The following is a 13,504-nucleotide window of genomic DNA, read 5'->3' on the forward strand; positions in this document are numbered from 1 at the left end:
TGTGGTTTTTTGGGATCATTGCAAGAGTTATCGAGCACTTGCAGAGATAGTCGTCGAACGCAGCAATCCGCTGTACACTGCCTGACCTCTTCAGTGCGTGCGATCGTCAACGGCAACAGACGGAAATGTGTTTACGCGAAGTTCAGAAGCAATGAAATTTAACAGGCGATTTCGCGTGTGTTGGGCCGCATTTCGCGTGTGCAGTACCCGCAGTACAAACGCGAAGGCCATCACTACACGCGCATTCTAAACATGACACATGCATTCAGTACACGCCAGGATGAAAACGAGTGCGACCGCCCACCTCAGCGTATGGTGTGCCTAAGTGTTGTGTGCGCGCGCTTCATCGCTGCGAAGGGCGTACGTGTATGTGCATTGTGCAGTGCTGTGTTTTGTTTTTAAGAAGTGACGATACGACCTGTATCGATGAGTTTATTGTCGCGTCATCGCAGCCATTCCTAATGTGCTTTTGTGCCTGGCTTCATGTGAGCTGTTTTGGGGGCTGCGATGCGCCTTGGTGATCCTGAACACGTACAGAACGTTTGAGTGCTGGGGTTCTTACTTTACGAAGTAAAGGGTACTGTTACGTATACGTGCAATGTGTCGCAGTGGTGCTAGGCGTATAAGGATTCATTTTGTGCGATGTGCATATGCTCTGAAGTGAACCATGCATACAGAACGGTTTGTACAGAACATTAGACCCAAAATTCAAGGAGGCGGGAACAAACCGTACTTGTACACATACATTGAAAAATAATGAAGCCCCTTTCTCCTTAGCCGAACTTTCTTGTAGGTAAAAATCCAAAATAAAAAAAAGATGGCTGACTAATGGAGTAGCACACGAGGAATAAGGATTATAAACAGGGATAAGGTGCCTCAGAAAGGCTGGCCAACGTTTCGATAGGAGGACCTATCTTCGTCAAAGGCGGCCTCGTCATCCTCGGCGGGTTAGTTTTAAATGGTTAATGGAGTGACGTCACGTCGATGTCCGCTGTGGCTGTCTGTAAAGGGAGAGACTGAAAAGAAAATGAGCGCCGGCGCTTGACTGGCTAGGCGCGGTTTCTAAGACGAGGGGACAAGAGCGGGAGAGCGAGAAAGTGACAAAAAATTATTTAAAAAAAAAACACCGTCAGAGGGGGTTGGGGGAGCGAGAGGCGAGTGAGCGTTCGGAGGAGTCGTGGTCGGCGTGCGTTTGGGGTCCCTGAAGAGCCGGTCACTGTGCAGGTCACAATACGAGTTGAAAGCATGACTTGAGTAGCGTAGCATCAAGGCATCGGGTAATTTTGTGGTTGACAGGGAGCAGCTTGGTCCGTCAAGGGACGTTAGCCTCACTAGTTCACCCTAGGCGTCGTCGCGGCGGTATACAGAATTGGCGAGACCTTGTGTGGTCAAGGCGCCGAAAAAGGTATCCTGGCGTCTGGGATTTTGGACTGTCTCGGTGTGGATCTCGTGTGGAGAAAAAAGAAAAAGAAAAAAAAAGAAAACGCGCGTTTGAGGAAAAAAAAAATCCGGCGCAGGAGGGTGACAGTGTAGAAAAAATATTAGAAATTTAAACCGGGGGGGGGAGACAGGTGTACCTGGAAAAGCGCTCGTATGGTTGATCAATGCGTAAAAGCATGGAGGACGATAATCAATTGAGTGGTAGGGGAGATGCAGGGAAGAACTGGAAATGGAAGAATAGGTGAGGTTGAGGAAAAAAAAAAGAAAACCGGCACAGGTGAATGACAGCGGAAGAAATATAATTTGAAACATGAACACTGAGGGGACAGGTGTACCTGGAAAAGCGTTCGTATGGTTTATCAATGAGTAAAAGCATGGAGGAGGATAATAAATTGAGTGGTAGGGGAGATGCAGTGAAGAACTGGAAATGGAAGAATAGGTGAGGTTGAGCATCGAGAAAGTGGCAAAAAAATTATATATAAAAAAAACACCGTCAGAGGGGGTTGGGGGAGCGAGAGACGAGTGAGCGTTCGGAGGAGTCGTGGTCGGCGTGCGTTTGGGGTCCCTGAAGAGCCGGTCAGTGTGCAGGTCACAATACGAGTTGAAAGCAATTTCGTCGCATTTGCGTTGAAAACCATGACTGCATAAACAGACTCGATCACCTTAAGGAAACCCTATCAAGCAGGAGCTACCCGAACACTGCCCTTCAGAAAGCCTATACCGCTGCAACCAAGCTTGATCGAGCCAAGGTCCTCAAACCCCGCCCTAAGATCACAAGGACAACAACGCCTCTTCTTACTACTAAATTCTCAAACGCACTCCCCAACGTGAACAACATCCTCAGGAAATACCACCCAATTCTCACCAGCAACCAGAAACTTAATAGGATCTTTCCCGACCCGCCCAGAGTAGCCTACAGACGGAACAGTAATTTCAAGGACATTCTTGTACACGCCAAACTAGGACAAAGACGAAGCCAACATCCGGTCCCTGTGGCCGCTCCAGGTGTTCCACATGCAAACATATTCAATCTACTACTACAGTAAAAAGTACAGCGTCAGATTACATTCACAAGGTAACTGCGAATTTCACCTGCACGTCAAGCAACGTAGTCTACTGTCTAGAATGTGCCACTTGTAACAAGCAATACATAGGTGAGACTGGACAAGAAATGCACACGAGACTCAACGGCCATCGCGCAGATACAAAACAATTTACCTAAAGCAGTAGCCAGCCACTTCAATGAGCACGGCCATATATTTGATGAAGCAAGACTCTATATACTACAAACAAATTTTCGTTCACCTCGCGAGAGAAAATATACAGAATCATACCTCATACACAAGTTTAAATGCCTGCACCCCACGGGGATGAATTTATCGCGTGGCAACTTAGAATCGCTAAAAGCAGTAACATAAACGTTAAATTGTTATACCATTAACAAAGGCGCAAAACAAGTTAAACCTCCAGCTAATCTCGATGCTCAACCTCACCTATTCTTCCATTTAAAGTTCTTCACTGCATCTCCCCTACCACTCAATTTATTATCCTCCTCCATGCTTTTACTCATTGATAAACCATACGAACGCTTTTCCAGGTACACCTGTCCCCTCAGTGTTCATGTTTCAAATTATATTTCTTCCGCTGTCACTCACCTGTGCCGTTTTTTTCCCCTCAACCTCACCTATTCTTCCATTTCCAGTTCTTCCCTGCATCTCCCCTACCACTCAATTGATTATCGTCCTCCATGCTTTTACGCATTGATCAACCATACGAGCGCTTTTCCAGGTACACCTGTCTCCCCCCCCCCAGGTTTAAATTTCTAATTATATTTTTTCTACACTGTCACCCTCCTGCGCCGGACTTTTTTTCCCCTCAAACGCGCGTTTTCTTTTTTTTTCTTTTTCTTTTTTCTCCACACGAGATCCACACCGAGACAGTCCAAAATCCCAGACGCCGGCATACCTTTTTCGGCGCCTTGACCACACAAGGTCTCGCCAATTCTGTATACCGCAGCGACGACGCCTAGGGTGAACTAGTGAGACTAACGTCCCTTGACGGACCAAGCTGCTCCCTGTCAACCACAAAATTACCCGATGCCTTGATGCTACGCTACTCAAGTCATACGTTCAACTCGTATTGTGACCTGCACACTGACCGGCTCTTCAGGGACCCCAAACGCACGCCGACCACGACTCCTCCGAACGCTCACTCGCCTCTCGCTCCCCCAACCCCCTCTGACGGTGGTTTTTTTTTATATATAATTTTTTTGCCACTTTCTCGCTCCCCCGCTCTTGTCCCCTCGTCTTAGAAACCGCGCCTAGCCAGTCAAGCGCCGGCGCTCATTTTCTTTTCAGTCTCTCCCTTTACAGACAGCCACAGCGGACATCGACGTGACGTCACTCCACTAACCCTTTAAAACTAACCCGCCGAGGATGACGAGGCCGCCTTTGACGAAGATAGGTCCTCCTATCGAAACGTTGGCCAGCCTTTCTGAGGCACCTTATCCCTGTTTATAATCCTTATTCTTGTAGCTAAGGAGCTGCTGAGTTGGACACACACTACAAGCTATTTAGGGTGCTTTTTATGCATATGCTCTGAAGTAAACACTGCAGAAGCACTGCTGGTCATTCGTGCTATTTGCATCTCAGTATAGGTATTGATCAAACCAGCTTTCCTTGCTTTGTACACGTGTTATTTGTTTGCAGTGTTGTCTCTGCACATTTTACTCTTTACTAAGAGAGGAGGCTAGGGAACAGCTTAAAAGTTATAGCACTGCTCCATGTATTGCAATTATTAATTTTGTGCTTGGTGTCATGTGCTGCAATGTAAACAATGCAAATGTGCCGCATGCTATTTTTCGCGGATGTGACGCCACAGCAACGCACCTTCTCTGCCACTGCCCAACCTTTCATGCTGAACAATGTGCTTTGCGAGTTATACTGCATCTCAGTAAGTCCTTGCACCACTGGGGCAGCTACAGGGCTTCTTAACCAATAGGAAGGTTGAATGCCCCTGAAGATGTGTTCATCCGCACTGCGTCAGCTGCCCAGCGTCTGCTTGCCATCCTTTCGATACATCCACCGCTGTTGGTGCAGTGATGCAACAAATGTTCCTATGTTGTAACTATATAAGCTGCGTTTTCATGAATGCTACTGTGGGGCTTCGCTTCATCGACAGACTATCTTGAGGACTTCAATGCAGCCTCCTTAGCCAGTTTTAGTAAAAGCGAACCCCCTGATGAATGTTCACATGCACCGCGCCATCTGCTCAGCGCATATTTGGCGTTTGCTCACCAATGTCATCATGTACCATACTAGAGCAGAGTAGGAAATTAATGATGCAGTGAACAATGAAACCTTCGTAGCGTTCTGCATCGTCAATGCATCATCATCGCTACTGCTGTGGTGCCATCTGCTAAATAGAAATCGAACAACTTTTACTGCCTGTGTAGTCCTAGCAGTGTCAAAACAAACAGCTGATATCAATAAGAACAAGAAAAAATACCTAATGCTTTGTCCTCAGTGTGAGATGAGACTAGGCAGTGATGGATTTTACCATTTATTTCTTGCTGTCAGGGCGTACAGCTAGTAAAAGTGCAAATTTGGGTTGAAGTGGGTGGTCTGGGCTGCATGGGTGGTGTCATGTTGCTGCGTAATCACGGTTAGGGTGGCTACTAATGTTACCAGTGCTAACCGCCACAGTAATTCATAGTAAAAGATGGGCATGCGAGAAGGGCCTAACATCTGTGAATCTTTTTTGAACGTCACCATGTAGCCTCACCAAAGGACAACAGAAAGCTAGGCAACATGAGAGACGTAAGGCGTGGAATTGACGAGAGAACAATATTTAGCTTCATGCACCTTCGCAACGATCTATCTCCTTACATTAATTATCTGCCATCATGTTAACAAACTCATTGCAGTTCGACTTGTCAATATAACATGGATGTATTATGCCATTGTCATGATCTAAATAAAAAAATTGAAAGGTGCATCAGGTGTTTTGCAAAGAAAAATAGAGTAGGAGGTGAACCCTGGTTTCTTATATGGGAATAGGCAAGAGAGAAAGGTCCTTTGCGTTGGTGGTCGGGAAAGAAAGAATGCCTCTGTACACGAAGAGCAGGTCACCTTCTTGTTCTACAGATTCTTTGCTTCTATATCGGCTGCTACTATACCGTTTTAAAGAATTCTTGAGGTAGAATACTCCTTGGAAGACACTTTACAACTTTTATAGTATAACTAAAATTTTCCCCAGGGCTCTGGCGAACGGTCCTCTTAAATTGCTGAGGGGCCCATCAAGGGGTTGTACAAATTAGATGAGTCGTTTCTACGTAAACCTCACATTGACAAGCTTTGCAAAAATCTCAGCAAGGCTTGTTATATTCTGCTAAAGTGCCGATTGTTTGATACAAATGCAATTGTTTTGATACAGAAACCCTTAGAGAAATTTATTTCAGCTTGTTCCATAGCCATCTGTGGTACTGCGTTACATCTCGGGGCCATTCATACATTGAGCCATTTATAAAACATCAAAACAGGGCTGTCCGCTTTATGACTTGCTCACATTATAATGCTGACACAACACCGCTCTTTCAACACGTACACTTTTTACCGTTTACTTCATTACTAAACTTTTAAACTCTTGTAATGGTTAATGATAGCATCGTTACTGACTACCCACTCACTGCTACCAACTTTACCGAATCAGGACGCTGTACACGCAGTGCAATAAAACAGAATTTTCCGGTTCCAAAGACCTGTAATGTGTGTGGTAAACGGATAACTTGTAGTGTTGGAGTAGTCGAGAGGAACGTTCAGCCCACAGAAGTTAGAAATGCAGCTAATTTTCAGAGATAATTAAAACTGTATTTTCGTGATCTTCTTTCGTATGTTTATTAATACATTCACCGCTTCCTTTTTATTTTTTCTGGTGCATTTTCCTTTAATGTAGATGTTCAATGATACCATTTGCATTTTGAAGATTCTTTGTATTGTATTCTCTAATTCTTCTAATGTAAAGTGCATATTATTGCTCAGTTTAAGTACATGTGCCTGTGCTAAATTAATTGCTTTGCTTCCTCTATATAGTTTTCTTATGGATCGCAACTAGCCTCGAGCTAGGGATCCCAATGTATTTGTTCACATTATGTTTTATTCTGTACTGTACGTAAGAAATAAAGTTTAATTCAAGGAAACATTTTTCTCACAGGGCCCCCTGGCCTGGAGCTGCAGCCCCCTTAGCCCATAGGTTAATCTGGCCCCAGTAGTAACTAGTATCACAAATGCAAGTTATGACTCGCCATCCTTTTTATCAGGTTAACATTGATTTGCACAGCAGAAATCCTAAAATTCATTGCATGCAGAAAACAGCCTTAGATCAAAGGACGCAAGTAACTTGTGCCCTCAAGAACCTAAACCTTGGTTGGGGTTTTCTGGAATGAAAGCAGTTTAGGTACCTTAGTCTGAAACTATTTTGCTTGACTGCAGCATTTATCATGGACGTGAAGTGGGTGTTGTGACAGAAAGCCGGTGTGCACATACAAGAAAAAGTACTGCAATGCTGCTCAAAAGTTTTCTAGGTGTATTGTGCAAAACCACAATTAATGTACAGGAATGACATGGCAGTGGTCATAACTTAAAGCAACGGTTCATTACAGATACGGTACACCTGTATGGTCACATAAACATGATGGTGCAAGCTTGACATATAAATGATAGTCTTTTTTAAGATACAAGTGGCATGGTGACATACTGAGAATCAATGCTTGTTATTTCTTTATTCCCAAAATTATCTGTTGTACAATACTTGTGCACAGATACAATGACGTATCTCTGAATCACAGATGTCAGATCCTATCTGCCCTGTCAAATACTTTGCCACGTGAAATGGAAATCTCATATACATAATCAGTTATGGATTTTGCATTAGTTTTATGCTGTTTCTTGCACTCTTGTCTTTCATGAGTACTTGCATAATGTTGGAAAGGGTACCTTGACATTCTAAATGTTATCTATATATGACGACACAACTCTTATTTTTTCCTGATCAAAGGAGGCTCTCGTGTCATTACATTATTTGAACTTGTTTAACAATAAATACGTGGCAGGTACTTGCATGTGAACAAGTGTATCTAGCCTCCCAAAGGCAAGCACGTTGACGGAAGTATCTTTCAGTCATATTGGCAACAAAACTTTCCCATAAGCGTTTTTTTTTGCACGAAAGGTGACATCATATCTCTTGATCTATCAGACTGATCTTTTATGCTACAAGTCTGTGATGTTTTCCTTGCAACGAATAGTTTTACATATGTCTACGACACGTAGGTTCTTCATCAACTTTTTCTTTTTTTTTCTGCAACTTTGATGTTTTCTTGGGAACAATATACTGCACGTTTTTGAAAGCTAGCCATTCAGCAGCCATTCTTTCTCGCAAAACTTCTTTGCAGCCAGGCTCTAAAGTTGTTGATAGAATATTTATGTCGATTTTTTTTTCACGTAACAATTAGTAGTCCTGCATTTAAAACTTATCCTTTATTTAGCTTATTAACATATTTAGCTCTCTTCTTGCACGAGTTAAGGTGTGGTAATTAATTTAATTATATGAAAATAAATATTGATACTACAGGTACATGGGTCGTCGTATGACTACTGAATATTTGATACATAATATTTTATTCAATTCGTATTTTAAAACATTTACATTCGCCCACCTCCTTGTACAATGCACAAAGAGGCACCCAAGCCACTATGGTGCTTAATGAAGTCTCATTTTCGAGATACTATTTCCCAAAGTATGGGACGAAATACATTGGCGTTCCAGTTACTTTCGTGCTTCAATGTATAAAACAGCATTTTGGTAAAAAAATAAGTGGAACAACAATGCATTTTTACGCTGAGTTTGATGGCGCATATCTCCAAACTGGCGTCATTCTGGAAATTCGACTTAAGTGGATACCCCTCACAAGCTCACCGGCTCCAATTCGTAAATTGCAATGTGTGTCATAAATAATTAACTCAGAAGTTCATTAGTCAATTTTTGTTAATTAGTTCAATCTGGGTTTCGATTTCTCGTGTTACTAATGTCCGCCTCATCGAATAACCCAGCTCAATGATAAGAATTATGCTACCTGCCACAGACGATTTCTAAAAAATCTCTAAAACTTAAAAATGAACACCCTGTATAACACTGCGGCGCTTCAGCGTACGTGCTACGCTGTTGCTGCGACAAATCCTTAGTTCATTGGCTAAAAACGAGTGTGTTCACGTGCACGCTCGGTCTTGCAAGCTTTCGCTAGCACATCTACAAAAAATACGCCATCGCGCCGCACACAACCGAGTACATAGCGACGTATGTTGTTACAACATTATGCGGTAGCAATGAATTAAAAAAAGAAAACGAAAAAAAAGGCGCAGGTAAGATCACTGCACAGTGTTCGAAAGATGGGTCACCGCGCCAACCAACACATGCAGTCGCAGAACAGAATGTGACAGTGCAAGAGTCGCGTTTTCGCCGTAACACGGTAGCTTGAACCCACGTCGACAAAAATATGCCAGTGTCGTCTGCTGTTGACGATAGTTGCCGATTTGGAACATCTATGCCCCGCCTCTCGGTTGCCAGCTCTCAACAGACGTCGCGTCCCCCAAATCGGAGTGCGGATGCCGACACATGCGAACCGCTCGAGCTAACTACTCAGAAAATTAACTAATAAGAACAGAAACGTAATGACAAAATCTCTGGCTAGGGCCAAACTTTTGCTGGTCGCCGGCACACAAACGCTGCGACCGCGCTGTTGCATGTTGCCAGTCGCTGGTTATCTGTTTTGCCAGCCAGAGGGCGCATGCGTACGGCACTGCTCGAGCGGTCCCAGCGTGAATCGAATTTTGTGCCCGGTTGCTCCAACCGCCCGCCGCCACTGAACCGCCCGCGTGCGATGCGGCTTGCGGCGATGGGCGGCTCTAGCGTGTGCTGGCCTTGAACGAGGAGAGCCGGCTTCCTCTCTCCGAACGAACCGCCGCTCACTTACTGAATAACCGCTCCCTCGCTCTTCAAAAGAGCGGCTCAATAGATCCGGCTCGCTCCTGAGCGGAACTAGAGATGGGTCACTCAGGAGCGAGCCGGATCTTTTGAGCCGCTCTTTCGAGGAGCGAGGGAGCCGTGGTTCAGTAAGCGAGCGGCGGTTCTTTCGAAGAGAGGAAGCCGGTTCTCTCTCGTTCAGTGAGCCGTGCCGTCAGAGCCTTGTCTTGTGCTGGGTTTCTGAATTTTGATACAATGTCGTTTTCACGCTCGAAAAGACATTTCGGCACGAACATTGCGAACTCGGGCTGGATTCCCTGGCCAGGCCCATACACCTGGAGTCCCATAACGCAAGGATCCCCATCCGAGCACAAAGTTTCAAGGGCTTTTTGATAGCGAGCGGGTGCGTTGCGGCATCTCGCAGCGGCCGCGGAATCTACGGAGCGCATGGATTTCAATTCCGAAACTTTATGGATACAAAGTTCTCATAAACTTTTGACGCGAAAGGTGCACTGATATTTCCAAAGGCGTGCTTTAGATTTTCTGGAACCTTATGGGTTTAATGTTCTTATAAACTTGGACCAACATGCGCGCACTGGAGCCCTCGTGTCGAAGCCGTTCTAGAAATGGAATGATGCACGCGCAATCTTCCACACACACGAAAATACTAAGTACCACCATGACTGTCAGCTGGCAGCTAATAATTTTCTCCAAAAGATTTCAGGAAGCACGCCCAATGTGATCGATCAGCTGACCCAGTGCAGGCAAAGTAAAATAAGAGAAAACAGAAGAAAATTAACGGCCTATTATTGAGGCAGTTCTTTTTTGCGGGCAACAAGGTCTGGCTCTCCATGTCCATAGGGCAGTGGTCCTATGGATTTAAGCAAAGCCTCCGCTCAAAATACTGGTATTTTGAGAGCACTTCTTCGCATGCAAGCTGATTATGGAGATACATATCTGAAGAACCATTTGGAAACTTGTCCCAGTAATGCCTCGTATTTAAGCCCAGATGTACAAAACAAAATTATAGAAATCTGTGGTGAAGTTGTCTAAAAAAGCCTAGACGCCAAAGTAAACGCTGCAGGCTGCTTCTCCATACTTGCTTACGACGAATATTGCTGGAATCGAACCGCTTTCTGTTTGGGCAAAGTACCTAAAAAAGGATGCCAACAACATCGAAGGAGTGGTTTTAGGCTTTAGCACCGGAATAGAGGCCTATCTCATAGCGACTGCAGGTTCTATGTAAATGTGTACAAACGTTTGCAGATACTAGTCATCCTTCCAGTGACCACTGTCAGCAAACAGAAAATATTTTTAACATGAGATTACTAAACAACTTGTGCTCTACAATGTCTGAGGAACGCAAGGTTAGGATGGCGTTTCTATACGCCCACAGAGACGTCGGCATCAACCTGTCCGAAGTCACTGACCGCTTCGCTAAACTTCCCCACCAATTAAGTGAAGTTTGTCGTTTAGATAGCGAAGCAGCAAAAATCAATAGAAGTAAAAAGCTCTGTTCCTTAAGGTCCATAAGCTCGTAATTATGAAAACGTATGACTGTTCACTAGCTTTTAAACCCCAGAAATTTCACCGTGTATTTTAACAGTTAGCATCATGCTCAAAATTAGCATCCGAATACGAAAATTACGAGGATACCAATAACCAATTTTCACCAACCTTGCTCATTAAAAGCCCGGCCCACGCGGCGTTTCCCAACAAACACACTCGGATATTCGGTAGCTCAACTTGCCGCATCATCTGTGGCTTTTGTTTGGCCTTTCCTTTTTAGCTGCCTGCTTTTACTCCTTTTTTGAACCGAAGGAATACCCTTCTTTATTATTGGGTGCAGGATATTTGTTGCCGCTGTGCAGGCAGTTAAATTACACATTTTTGTACTGATTTCTGCATTATTCCTGTATTATTCTACCATACGGATTTGTCGCGACCACCGCGTGGCCCAAGTACATTTCACGATTTCTGCGATCATCTTGCCTGGATCGTCTGTCTTTCTATGCGCAAAGTTTACTATCTGTGACGGCGCAATATATTTATTTGTCTTAGTTGACGCATTATATACAGTGACATTTGCTTAAATACGTATCTTTACTGGAGACTTATACGTATATTTAAATATCTTATTGCGAGCTTTTGTATATACAACTTTGTTTCCAGCGACAATTGTTTGCCCTTTATCGAGAATTGTATCTCCTCATTTGTATATTCGATTCCATTTTCGCCTTTCTAATGTATACTCCTGCTTTTTATATGCACTCACACTTGCGACTATAATCTCGTTGTAATTACAATACACGACCGGTAACAGCTGCTGCTGCGCAATCTGTTGCAACGAAAGACAGCGTCATTGAGGTTTTTCCTTGGCCATTGAATGTGTACAAAAACGTAAACAATGTTATTGAATGACAAAGTTTCATCAAAAGATTTGTCGTCAACGTGTTCTTTTCATGGCCTTTACGTTTTTCATATCAGCTGGATGCAATGCTTTGCTGGTTTCGAACTGATTTAGTTCTAAAGTTCATGTGATATTTTCTTGACTTATTAAATAGACAAAAAGGCGTGGACGCATTGTTATCAGTTATTTCTGCAAACATTTGTGGGATATACAAGATATTCTTTGATGAAAAAATACATATTTTACTTGATAGTGCATAGCGTTCAATAATTCCTTTGGAGCATCTAACATACAATGGGATTGACGATGGCAATGTAGTTATTCTTCATGTATGTGATCCCTCGACAAATTCTAGAAGGAGGAGGCCGCGCTGCAACGTGAGCCCCCCCCCCCCGAACAAAATTTCTGGCTACGTCACTCACTGGAACTGATATATTCCTAAAGTTCGTGTGACAATTTCTTTACTGCATATATAGACAAAACAATGCGGTAGCATTGATATCACTTATTTCTGCCACAATTTTTGGGACATACAAATATATACTTTTATGACTAACTCCACATTTTCTTGAAAGTGTGTACCGTTCCACAATTTGGTTGCAGCATCTAATGTACAATGGCATTGGCAATGACAATACAGTTATTATTCGTGTATGCGTTCCTACCACAAATTCCATAAGGAGGAGGCCGCGCAGCAACGTGACCCCCCCCCCCCCCCCCCGAACAAGATTTCTGGCTATGCCACTGGGACTTAGCGAGAAACTCTTACGTCGCTATTTCGGACCCTATAAGATCATCCGACGTATTGGCGCACTGTACTATGATGTCGTGCCAGACGGTATTTTGCAATCACAGCGGCGCCGCGCATGACCTGATGTCATCCACGTGGTGCGTCTTAAGCCTGTCTACGCCCGCTGACGAACATCGGTCCTTTGTCGCTTTGTTGTTATTTTTTTTGTCCTTTCTGTACGCATGGTTTTGTTTTCGCTTTCGTGTTTGTAATATCGGGACGATGCCTTTTATGGGAAGGGTATTCACACATACATGTTTATCTTTCACCGGTGGCCGCTTTCCACCGGCTAACAAATTTTAAACGTTATCGCTCGGCGCATGACGTGCCTGCATTGGAAGCTTCTCGAACGTTATCGATGCTTCTATCGGTCGTATGTGGTCACCGATGCTCACTTAATCTCATTGTATGAGCGACGCGAATTCTCTAGAACTTTCTGGAAGACACGCGGGCACCAGGGATTAATCTGGAACCTTCGATGACTCACGTATAAAAACCGACGCGTTTCGCCACTGGTCAGATTTCGACAATCGCCAACTGTGTTCGCCGCTATCGTTGCGCTTTGAGTGTAGCTTTCTTTTGTGGGCACAGGTTCGCCCAATAAAGAATCAGCTACGATGAAGAAAGCCAAGCCAGGAAATCTTCGTCGGGGTAACATTTCGAAAACTGACAATTGCAAGAACAGCTGCGCCGGCTCCTGAGCAAGTCGGGGCCCCGGTAGCACGCTCACGATGCGGCCTGATGCAACTCTAGCGAAGCTCGCATCCAAAGGAAACGACGTCTAGTCAGAGCTTCTCCAATTTGCATGGAACGCTTCGCCCGTGCAACACAAAAAGCGGAGAACAAGG

Source organism: Dermacentor silvarum, chromosome 4 (assembly GCF_013339745.2).
Source record: "Dermacentor silvarum isolate Dsil-2018 chromosome 4, BIME_Dsil_1.4, whole genome shotgun sequence".
Lineage (NCBI taxonomy): Eukaryota > Metazoa > Arthropoda > Arachnida > Ixodida > Ixodidae > Dermacentor > Dermacentor silvarum.